Source organism: Oryctolagus cuniculus, chromosome 13 (genome assembly GCF_964237555.1).
Source record: "Oryctolagus cuniculus chromosome 13, mOryCun1.1, whole genome shotgun sequence".
Classification (NCBI taxonomy): domain Eukaryota; kingdom Metazoa; phylum Chordata; class Mammalia; order Lagomorpha; family Leporidae; genus Oryctolagus; species Oryctolagus cuniculus.
Genome location: NC_091444.1, coordinates 43,589,930 through 43,602,052, shown reverse-complemented (window position 1 = coordinate 43,602,052; position 12,123 = coordinate 43,589,930). Strand labels below are relative to the sequence as shown.

General features: G+C 46.6%; 1 protein-coding gene across 2 annotated transcripts in view; it reads left to right on the top strand.

The window, feature by feature from the left end:
• ST8SIA6 (ST8 alpha-N-acetyl-neuraminide alpha-2,8-sialyltransferase 6) overlaps positions 1–12,123 on the top strand; it is a 170,035-nt gene that overhangs the window by 18,980 nt on the left and 138,932 nt on the right. The gene's annotated exons all lie outside the window — the stretch shown is intronic.

Sequence of the window (12,123 nt, the reverse complement as noted above, 5' to 3'; positions counted from 1 at the left end):
CTATGGGAAATGCAGGGTGAATTCTCTGTGCATTTAGGGGACCTTGGTGGGAGGAAGGTGGTGAGTGCTTAGTAATGACTTAGGCTTCTGGGGACAGAGTGCCTTGAGGAGATGTGGGGGTGATGGAGCTGGCAGGGGAGCTACATATCCTCCTGGGAGGCTGGGGACCATCCCACAGATCTTGGAATCCCTTCAAATGGTGACATCAGAAGCAGCAGAAACAGGGACCATAGAAAAATCCATGAGCCGAGGGGGCTGTCCAGGGACCCGCGGTCCCCTGGGCATAATCCATGCTCCAGCCTACTTTTGGAAAGAACCCCCTGGAGTGTCTTCCTCAGCACAGGGTGCTCGCTGAGTCCGATGGGGGCGATCCCCCCCAGCCTGCGTAGGTGCCTAGCCCTCAAGGCTGAATTGAGTCTTCCGGTGGCCACCTCCAGACCACGGCCCTAGCATGTTACAGGTGAAGCCGCAACCCAGGCCAGGGAAGGTGCACTGAGAACTCCTTATCTGCCCACGTCGGAGTTAGCCAGCTCGGACAGCGTCTCTCTCCCCGGCTTCATTAAACTCGTGTTTGTGCATGTGTGGCAGACACAGAGTCGCCCTTTATTCCCAGTGTGCGTGGGCCCCGTGTGTGGGATTGTACTGTCCTTTCAGGAAGGACCAGGGAACACTCACATCCACCTCATTCATTGTGACTTTCATTAAGAGCAAGTCGTCTAAGGAAAGAGCGAGTTTGTAACCCAACAGTTCTACCCTGACTCACTCAACAAGGTGATTTTCATTGTCTCAGCACTGCACTGGCAGCAGCACACAAAGGTTATTCATGACTTCATTCATCCATTCAGTGGACACTTACGCTGCAGGACACCTGGGCTCTTCCCTCAGTGCCTGGCTACCAGGACAGTGGCTATGCAGATGGGACCTCATCTGATGTGGGTAAAAACACCCTTCTTTCCTTAGGCAGACAGTTGCTGAGTTACACTCAGCAGTGTTTGTGGCAAAGCGCATCAGTCATCTACCCTGCAGCGATTGTTGGAGGCCCTGCTCTGGCCAGCCTGAGTGGCAGCACCTGTGGACATAGTCCTGATGAAGTGTGTGTCCCCGCTCTCGGGGAGTGTCCTGTCTAGAGAGCGACAGGCAGCACAAGGAGTGACCACCCGTGTGAGCTCCATCATCAAAAACACGTGCAAGCCTGCAGAGGGGGCAGCCCAGGTGAAACCGGACAGGCCAGGGTGCCCGCGTTGAGTCTATTTATTTATTTATTTTATTTTATTTTATTTTATTTTTATTTTTGACAGGCAGAGTGGACAGTGAGAGAGAGAGACAGAGAGAAAGGTCTTCCTTTGCCGTTGGTTCACCCTCCAATGACCGCTGCGGCCGGTGCACTGCGCTGATCCGATGGCAGGAGCCAGGTACTTCTCCTGGTCTCCCATGGGGTGCAGGGCCCAAGCACTTCGGCCATCCTCCACTGCACTCCCTGGCCACAGCAGAGAGCTGGCCTGGAAGAGGGGCAACTGGGACAGAATCCGGCGCCCCGACTGGGACTAGAACCCGGTGTTCCGGCGCCGCAAGGCGGAGGATTAGTTTAGTGAGCCGCGGCACCAGCCACGTTGAGTCTTGAGACATGTGTCGAAGTTCAACAAGCAGGCAAAGAGGGAGGTAGACATTCATCCCATGCGATGAGGCTTGGGGCTGTGAAAACAAGGAGGGTTTCTGAAGTCGAAAACCTTTCTGGATGGCTGGACCTTCAGTTGTCAGTTGAAGAGCAGTGGGCATGAGCCTGGAAAAGTAGACAAACAAGAAGACAAACGGGCTTCATCTCACAGATCGTGGGAACTATGGGAGGATTCTCTGGAGGATTGGCAGGAGGATCCTGTGATTTGCAGAGATGATTCAGGCTCCTGTGAGGCAGGGCTGATGTCTAGCTGGGGTGGCCATACCTGCTGTTAAAGTATTAGAAGAGCTGCAGGCTTGGGTCCCAGGTGCTCAGTCCTGGTCCGCTGGGACACCACAGGTGGAGAACCTGTGGTACTTGCCCTGTGAGCACGTGGCTTGATGCCATGGGCGCAGAATCTTTTTTCTGATCTGGTGGAGTCTATTGTGAGCACCCACAACCTTCTTCCACCTGCCACCTCCACACGGAGGTTGAATTGAAAGGCGGAAGTCATAAGGCCAGCAAGTAGGCTGGCTTTGGGTTGAAGCCAACATGCTGACAGTGGAGGGAGTTTCAGGGCCTGTGAGGGGAATCCCTGAGTCTGGGCGATTGAATGGAACTGGGGAGAGGGCTGGAGAGGAGCCTGAGCAGGGTGGGGGCCCGTGCAGTGGTGAGCATTTGCTCACTCAGGCGGCTGCAACAAAATGCTTCTGGCTGGGCGGCCCCAACACACCAGTTGATTTTCTGAAAGCCCTGAAGGCTGGAGGGGTAGAAGCAAATGTGGGTAGGATTGGTTCTTTGTGAAGATGGGGAGGACAGGGTCTGCCCCAGGCCTGCCTCCTGGTCTTGTAGGCAGCAGCTCCTTATGTCTTCACATCGCCTTCCCTCTGTGTCTGTGTCCAAATTTCCTCTGTTTATTTACAAGGCTACAACTCACACTGAATTAAAGCCCACCTAATGACCTCGTTTTAACTTAATTACCTCCTAAAAGGCCCTATCTCCAAATACACTCATCACTTTCTGAGCACTAGGGGTTAGGATATCTGCATATGGCATAATTGAGTCAGAACAGGGAGATAGGAGACAGCATCAGTGAGCTCTCTAATTTTGTGGTTTATTCAGAGGAATCCTAATGCCGTGCACTTCCAGTGACCTAAATGTGTGTTATGTGTACAGTGAGAGAGGGCAGCTTTCATGCAGACTTTCATAGAAAGAATCTCATGACCTCAGTCTTGGCTGCAGAGCTTCACACAGTTCTAGAAATTTACTTTCCCAAGGCGAGTGCGGCTCCTTTGACTGCTCATGGCCGATGTTTGGAAGTGGCGAGCTGAGGGTTAGTGGTTTGAACAGAATGTCCTGGAGGGCCACAGTCCAGTGCTCAGAGCTGTGTGTGTATAGTGGATTCTTTTATCCAGGGAGAATGAAAATGCCTAAAGGTCAGGGGGTAATCAGATGAGCCTAGATACCCATCTTTCCTCCGATCGTCTGTCCTAGCCAGCTCGGCTGCCATGAGACACCATGCACTGAGGGCTTACACAGCAGACACTGATTTCCTCACAGCGCTAGAGACTGGAAGTCCCAGATCAGGGTGCTGTCTGCGTTGATTTCTAGCAAGGGCTCTCTTCCTAGCTTGCAGGTGGTGGCCTTCTCACTTTGTGCTCATGTGCTAAGAGACAGAGAGGGAGAAAGAAAGGGAGATAAAGGGTCTCTTCTTGCCAGGGCAGTAATCCAATCAGATCTGAGTCCTGCCTTCAAGATCCAATCTAAACCAAGTTACTTCCACAAGTCCCTGCCTCCAAGTCCCATCATGTCTGTAGGGCTGGACTTTGGAATATGGATTTTTGGGGGACACAAACTTTCCATTCACAACACCCTGCTTGTGGCATTAGGAAATGTACTTGTTGTCTACTGTCTAGTCTGGGCTGCTATAATAGAATAGCTCAGATTGGGTAATTTACAAATGACAGGCGGTTTTTGCTCAGTTGTAGTGCCTGGCAAGTCCATGATCAAGGTGCCAGCAGATTCAGTGTCTGGCAAGGCTCTGTTGCCCACAGATGGTGCCGCATTGCTGCTTCCTCATGTGGTGCAAGAGCTGAATGAGGTCCCACAGGCCTCCTTTAAAGGGCACTGATCCCACTCCTGAGGGCCTGGCTCCTATGACCTCATCACCTCATTCGTAAGGGTCCCAGTCTCTGACTACTGTTGCCTGGGTGATTGGGTTCCAACCTAAGAATGTTGGAGGAAAACGTGCATTCAGTGCATAATACCATTCTCATCACGTGACCATAGGAAACTTACCCACCTTTCATCTACCTCTTGAGAAGGTGGATAGAGTAAATGAGATCATGGCAAACACTCAGCACCCGGCATGGAAGACTGGGTCAGCCAGTGTGGGCTCCCTGTCATGTCTCAAAGTTGCAAAGCAGATTTTGCCTCATTGCTGCTTGCCCATGGTGTTTGGGGTTATGAAGGGTGTATGCTTCGGTAAGAATCAAATGCTGTGGTATCATCTAGAAACATTTACATCCTGTGCATACTGAAAACACACAGTTTGAGATACCAGTATCCCTTAGTACTCATGGGGGTCTAATTCTAGGACCCACCTTGGATACTAAAATTCTCAGACGCTCAAGAATCTTACTTAAAACAGAGTAGTATTAGCAGCATCCATGCAGCTCTTTCCGTACACATTAAGTCACCCCTAGGTTACTTATAATGCCTAATACAATGTCAGTACTGTGTACACAGTGTTATATTGTATTGTTTAGGGAATAATGACAAGCAGGAAACTGTTCAGAATGGATGCAGTTTTTAAAAATATTTCCGATCTGTGGTTGGTTGAATTTGGAGCTGTCCGACTCATGGTTGGGGAGGGCTGACTGTGTAAGCTGCAGGGTTCTGTTCTGTAGTCAAGAGAAAATTATTGGTAAGTAGTACATTAGGTAGCTACTAATAGCACCATTAAATGCTTATTTTTCTAGGAAACAGTATATAGAAGGCTCAGACTAGGGCTGGTGGCTGGCAGAAATGGAGTTAATCCTTTTATTCTTGATCTCATCCGTCATCCAAAGAATGACAGACCCCCCCACCCCCCGCACTCTTTTCCTCTTCCCACTCTCTCAACATAGTCATGCCAATGTTGAATTCCATGCTCAGCTGGGTTCCCGTGAGTGTGTAAATATTACTCACAGCTGAGCCATGTAGTAAGCTATCATGACATCTCCTTTCTCTTCTCTGGGCCCCTTTCCTGCTTCATTTTTGTCTGCTTGGTTTTGTGAATAGCTGTCGTAAAGTTTACCCCAGATTATCCAAAGGATCTGTAAAATCCCACCCAGTACAGCCCCGCGAACAAGGAATCCATCAGTTCAAGTTCCACTTGTGTGGGAGCCTTCCCGCTGTCCCGTCTCCATCAGGGCTGGCTGCTCTCTGCTGCTTCAGTGTCACATCAGAATGTGTTTCAGGATCATCGAGAATTCCCCTACTCTCTCTCTCTCTCCCATTGAGACTCTGGTTCCCTGACTCTGGCCCCCCCCCTTTTTTTTCATATGCTATCTCATATTGGTGGACACATCCTCTGGATAGATTGCGCAGAAAAGATTCACTGAAGATAAACTCTTTAAGCCTTTGCATGTCCAAAAGCATTGTATACCACCTTGCCGCTTTACAAAGTGACTTCAGGTCAAGAGTGCTGGGGTGGAAATCACTTTAACTCAGATTTTAAAGCTGCTGCTCAATTGCCAGCCAGCTCCTGGTGCTGTCACTGGGAAATTTGGTGCCGTTCTGATTGCTGATTCATTCCTTGGCCCATACATTTATTCATGTATTCATCCAACAAGTATCTGGGGAACTGCGTTCTTCAAATACTACATGCCAGGCTTTCTTCTAGGTTCTGGGCACCTATCTGACATCACGGAACTTACCTTTAATCTTTTGGATGTGACTTTATTTTGTTTGTTTATTTTCTCTGCAGAGTATATCCCAGTCTCCTGCCTGAGGATATGAACCTGGCTGTCAGCATTCAGAGAGCTCACTGGGGGTGGGTTAGAGTCTCCCTTTGCTACTTACACCTTGACTTTCCGTAAGCCCTGTTTTCACTACACTGCCTCACCCCTGCCAACCTCTGTCTCTCATGTACAGATGTTCTTCCACTTAGGCTGGGGCTAAGTCCTGATAAATCCATCATAAATGAAAAATATTGTAAGTCGGAAATGCACTGAAAACATCAACCCTACCATGCAGCTTGGCTTAGTCCCACAGCCCAGAGTGGGATGTTGGCTGTTCCCCTTGTGATAGGGGGTCAGATTGGGGAACTGTGGCCCCTGCTGCTGCCCACCATTGCCAGGGATGAGTGCCACATCTGACTAGCCCAAGAAAAGATCCAAACCTGAACACTGGAGTATGGTTTCTACTGAATGCTCTGAATGTCGCATCCTTGTGGAGAAAATCATAAATCAAGCCATCATGAACTGGGCACCATCTGTATACAAGTTTTCAGTGTCTCTTGTTGCGTTTCTCCAGAGACCATAGGTCCTGGGGTGGACAAAGGATAGCTGGAGAGCAGGTGTGGGTCCTGCTGTGCTCACTGATCCCCTGGGATACAGACCCTGGGATCCTTCATGCTTCCAATCCCTATGCCTTTCTGAAGTTCTGTGGTAGAAGCCACTGATTTCTTACTAATAGTCCTCTGTGAGCAAATAGGCTTAAACTTTCTTTGTTTCCTTAAATTATTTCATCTTCATCCATCCATTTTCCATCTTCCAAAAATTGTTTAAATGTCTTATTTTCTGAGTTCTCTTTTTTCCCTGTTCTATGTTTTTATCTTTGCTACTTTTTAAAAAAATATTTATTTATTTATTTGAAAGTCAGAATTACAGAGAGAGAGAAAGATAGAAGGTGGTCTTCCATCTGCAGGTTCACTCCCCAGCTGGCCACAATGGCTATGGCAGAGCCAGACTGAAGCCAGGAGCCAGGAGTTTCTTCCAGGTCTCCTGCATAGGTGCAGATGCCCAAGTACTTGGGCCATTTTCCACTGCTTTTCCCAGGCACATTAACAGGGAGCTGGATTGGAAGTAGAGCAGCTAGGACTTGAACTGTTGCCCATATAGTGGCAGCTTTTCCTGCTACACCGCAATGCCAGCCCCATTTTTTTTTTAAATCAGCTTAGTGCGAATACAGGAGGAAGCAGAGATAAACAAAAGTATGTATTCTATCATGTTTACCCAGAAATTGTGACATATATTTGAAAACTTTAGCCTAAATGAGTATGTACTTTTCATGTTAGCATATGTCTTAATTTCAAAGGGAATTGTTGGGCCATTTCAACTTTTAGAATGTAGTATAATAGTCTATGTATTAATAAATTACCTTGTAAGTAGATATCTGTAATTATCTCAAAACAGCAGCTTTCAGTTCATTATTGTAGTTTTTCTAATGAGGATAAGATAAAGTATGTATTTTCAACTTAAGACCCTCCAAAATAGAGAAATATATATGAGAACTTAGGCTGAAAGTGTTCTCTTTTATTGCTTTATAAAATTTTATATTACTTTAAAAATGGTTAGTTCTAGTTAATTCAGGGGGATGTAACATAGATACTATTAACCGGGTGGCTTCTCAACAACAGGAATGTATTTCTAATGATTCCAGATGCTGGGAGTCCTAACCCATGGAGCCAGCATGGCTGGGTTCTGGTGAGGTCCTGTGCCAGGTTGCAGAAGGCCGAGTTCTTATATTCTCACATGACAGACGAAGGGCAGAAGAACTCTCTGGGGTCCAAAGATAAGGGCACTAATCCCATTCAGGAAGACTACTCTCATGATCTAACGACCTCCCAAGGCCCACCTCCCTGTACTGTCCATAACCTTGAAGTTAGGTTTCAACATGAGGGATACGGTGGGGCACATTCAGTATATATCCCAGATGTTTTTAATACTATTTTAGTATTTAAGACCAAAATGTCTCTTTCTTTAAGTTAGATGACATGGCATTACTAGTCTGTTTTGTTTTTTTATCAAAAATGTTCAAAATGGTACTGTTTGCTCTGATTAAACATGTCTTTTTCTTCCTGGAAATGCCATTTAAAATAAAGGATGATGACAGCAAAAGACAAACTGGTGACTTTATAGCTAAAAACAAAAATAAAACCAAACACAGAAATAGAGTAAACCATTCTCTTCTTTCAGAGTTTCCACCCTGTGATGTCACTCAGGGCTTACCCTTGGGCTTCGAGTGGGGGTCAGCTGGGGAGTCCTAGGGGAACTAATTACGCATACAAATTCCTGGGCCTCTCCTGGAGGCTGTGACTCTGTGACTGTTGCTGAACCATCTGCATGCAGCAAGGGCATCAGATAATTCTGATCAGATGATTCCATGAGGACTCCGGGGCCTGGAGAGATCCACGAGACCTTGAGACAGCCTGGCTTGAACGCTTCTGTTTAGTCTGCAGCTTTCAAGTACTCCAAAAAAGGGGTACTGGACAGCTCAGAGTGCTAGGACTGAGTGTCCTCACCTAGTCAGCTCCTGTGAACAAAACATGTCTTTGCCTGGCACTCACTCTTTTGCATTGCACTTCCACAATTCACTAATCCTCTTTTTCTGTTTCTGTTTCTGTTATTTACTAACGTCCACCCTCCCTGTGCTACTTCTGTAACACCTATCAACATATGATCTATTATATATGTGATTGATTATCTGTCCTATCCTCTAGAATAAAAACTCCAAAAGGGGAAAGATTTTAAATTTAATTTTTCCTACCCTTCCTTGTTCACTTCCCAGTGCTCAGTGCTCAGAACTGTGTGTGGGACGTGGTAGTTACTCAGTATGTGTTTGTTGAGTGGAAAATGAATGGGCTCTTGCAGTGAATATATTTGTGCCCATACCTGTTTCACCTTACTCTGTTTTCTCTAGGCTTGATTTTAGAAGGATCTTCAGTGTCAGCAGATATTAACAATTTTAAAGCTTTGATACATATTGACATTTTATATTCTGGAAAGATTAGAGCAATCCAGACTCCTGCCACCATGATTTAAGAATTTCTGTTTCAGCAACCTTTTCCTACATTAAGTATTTTAATGTCCTTATTTTTGTTGGATTGATGAGTAAAAATGGTATGTCTTTGTCCTAATTTGAATTTCTCTGATTATTAATAGATGAATATGAAAACTGTATCTTACAGCAACAACCTTATAAATGAAGTAATGATTTCTTGTGACTTTTTTTTTGCATCTGTATTCCACACTTATTAAAGCAAGTGTGTGTGTGTGTGTGCGTGTGTGTGTTTACGATTTGATGTGGATGTGTTATGTGCATTTGACAAGTTGATGCAGAGATGTGTTGTTGACTTGTTGAGGAAAGCTACTATTTATTTTGGTTTCCTGAGTCATGTAATGAATCCAGAAAGTTGGGATGTGACCTATCCATGACCTGCCTCCTCTGTGCCCTTGGGTTCTTAAGCAGACTCTGACTATGATGCCAATCTAATGCCACTTCTTTGAAAAGCGCATCTTTCTCACTGTCTGTGAGCTCATAACGTGCAGCCCTATTTGTTGGCTGTATCTTTTTCCTGCTAGCATGTTTGTAGCATAAAGGTCATACCCTGGCAACCGTAATCCATCTCAAATGCATGCAGAGTCTTGGAACTTGTGTTCATGTGCATCACATCATAGCAAATGAGTGGAGCAGGAAAGGCCCAAATCCTCAAACTGCCGGGATTGTCACCATCACCTCCTTCCTGAGTCTCCACTCCAGAGAAGCTGCGTAGTGGTCTTTGTGACTAGAGACCAGCCAGTACTCTTCTCTTGTGACTTGTCATCTCACTCCGAGACAAAGCCCAAGTCCTTTTGCTGGCCTATGGGTTGTTGCAGAATCTGGTCCCTGCTTACGGCCTGTCCTGCATCTTCCCTTTCTGGTTTCCTTGCAGCACCCTGTGCTCCAGATGCACAGTGCTTCTGGTCAGTTCTGTAACATGCTGTGCTTGGTACCCTTTCCTTGACTGTGCTCCTGCTTGGACCACTGCTCTCCAACCCTCATCCCCAAATATCCACCTGCCCTGCTCCCTTACCTCCTTGAGCCCTGTGTTCAAGTCATCGACTCAGCAGCACATCTGGGTCCCCCACCCGTGTCTTTCAGTCCTGCCTCCTCTTCTCATCCTTCCCTGCTTTCTGCATTTCATACCACTTTCCCCACGTGGCACAGCCGTATGTTAGTTCACTTGTTCTTGTCTCTCTCCTCCCACTAGGCAGTAAGATCATGTGAGCAGGGATTTTTGCCTGTTTTACTTACAGCCATGCTCAGAATAATACCTGGGGCATAGTAGAGACAGAGTTAAGTGTTTGTGAACTCCTGTTTTATACTTAAAGGAACAGAAGCACAGACATGTTGAAGTGATGAGTCTACATCATGCAGGTGTAGCTTGGGAATCCTGAACCCAGGAGTCTTTCCCCAGAGCTGTTTCTAGGACAGAGAGGCCCTTGGCCCTGGCTTTCTGAATTCCCTGTTTTTACAGGGCTCTACATTTTTTTAAAAAAGATCGATTTATTCATTTGAAAGTCAGAGGGTTATATATATATATTCATTTGAAAGTCAAAGGGTTATATATTTAAATATATATAAATAATATGTATCCCTCTTATTTATATAATATATATATATATATATATATATATATATATATGAGAGAGAGCGAGATGGAGAAAGAGAGAGAGAGATATCTTCCATCCTCTGGTTCACTCCCTACATGGTCACAATGGCCATGGCTGGGCCAAGTCAAAAGCCTGAAACTCCATCCCTGGCACATTAGCAGGGAGCTGGGTTGGAAGCGGAGTAGCCAAGACTCAAACTTGCTCCAATGTGGGATTTGGTGTTGCAGTCAGCAGCTTAGCTCGCTGTGTGCCACAATGCTGGCCCTGGGCTTTGCCTTGATTTTTGTCTGGTTTGTACTTTGCTCTCTATAACCTTGGAAATCTATACTTTAAAAAAATCCAAGTAAATCTATATGGCAATCACGCCCCTTCCCCCTTTCAAACTAAGTTTTTATCACTCACCAAAATGACTGCTTTAGAATCAGTCTGTCATGATTCTGGTCACACCTTGAAGTGACATGCTTAAAATACCTTTAAAATGGCACTGTGAAGAAATTCCTTTCACACAGAGGTTAACAATGCGGCTTACAGTGCCTGCCCTGGCTTTCTGTCCTTTCTCTTCCATCTCAGAGTGGAATCTGCCAGACCACCAGGGTGAGGACCCCAAAGGGTTTCCCGAATTTGTTTGTCATTCTGTTAAGGTCACACTGACTTCATTAGAATGGACCCAAGAGGCCACTTCGTTGTGATGTTAAGAGCCTCAGGCTTTCTTGAGGATGTGACAAGGTGAGGGGAACAGGTGCCGGGCACCCACTCGGCCTCATTCAGAGGTGCTTCCCTTTCATCAGTTGCATATATTAGGGATTTGTACTAAATCTTATTAATGAAAAAAGGGAGGGTTCATAGCAAACAAATTTGAGAGCCACTTGTTTAGACGTTTTATGGCTGAGTCCTGTTGAAGCTCCTAATTCCATAGCTAGCTTGACCCAGTCTAGGCTTCCCCTCACCAGCTCATCATTTTAAAACCTTCAGTTTAAAACATTTAAATTTAAAATTTAAAATTTTCACCTGGGGTGCTTATTAAAAATGGAGATTCCTGGACTCCACTTCAGACCTGTGACATCAGAATACCTGGGGCTGGGTCCCTGATATCTGCATCTGTAAACAAGTGGTATCAGGCCTCATTTGTCCTGTGTGTTCCGGCCCCTCCTCCCACTCACATACACCTCCCTTCTTATCCAGGCCCTAGAACCATGCGTGCTTGGCGCTGTCCACTGTCAGAACTTCTCTTCCTCCTGTCCCCTCCTGCCTCCCCCGTTCCACCTCTCCTTCAGTAATTTTCTGTTACTGAGGGATACACATCTACTTTCATAGGTGGGCTCATGTGAGCATCTGTGGTTTTTGTCCAGGAGTCAGGAGTATCCAGAACTCAGTGAAAGCCGAAGGCACGGCTGTTTGATGAGAAGCCTCCCCAGTGGAAACCAAGGTGTGCTGGAGGCAGCAAGGCGGCAGGGTGTAGGCTCCTTTGAATACACTCAGAACTGCAACGGTGGAGGCCAGAGGGTCCCCCGCCTCATGGGGTCACACGCAGCTGGGCTGTCTACCCAGGCCCTGGCTGGTGCTGCTCCCTGGAGTATCATGTGGGATTGTCTTCAACGATGAGTGAGACAGGTCACAGCACCAAGAGTGGATACTTCTCACTCAGTGACAAGCCCTGAGCTGGCTGTGCAGGCCCCACTGTTGTCCGTGCCCCAGGTGTTCCAGGTGGGTTCTTTGCTCCGCTCTCCTCCATGGGTGATTTTTATCCTCATGTCTGCTCGTAGTGGCTGCCCTCTGGTGTCGGAGTTAGGGTCGGGAGGAGGAGGCAAGAGTACAGCTGAAGGGTTCTGC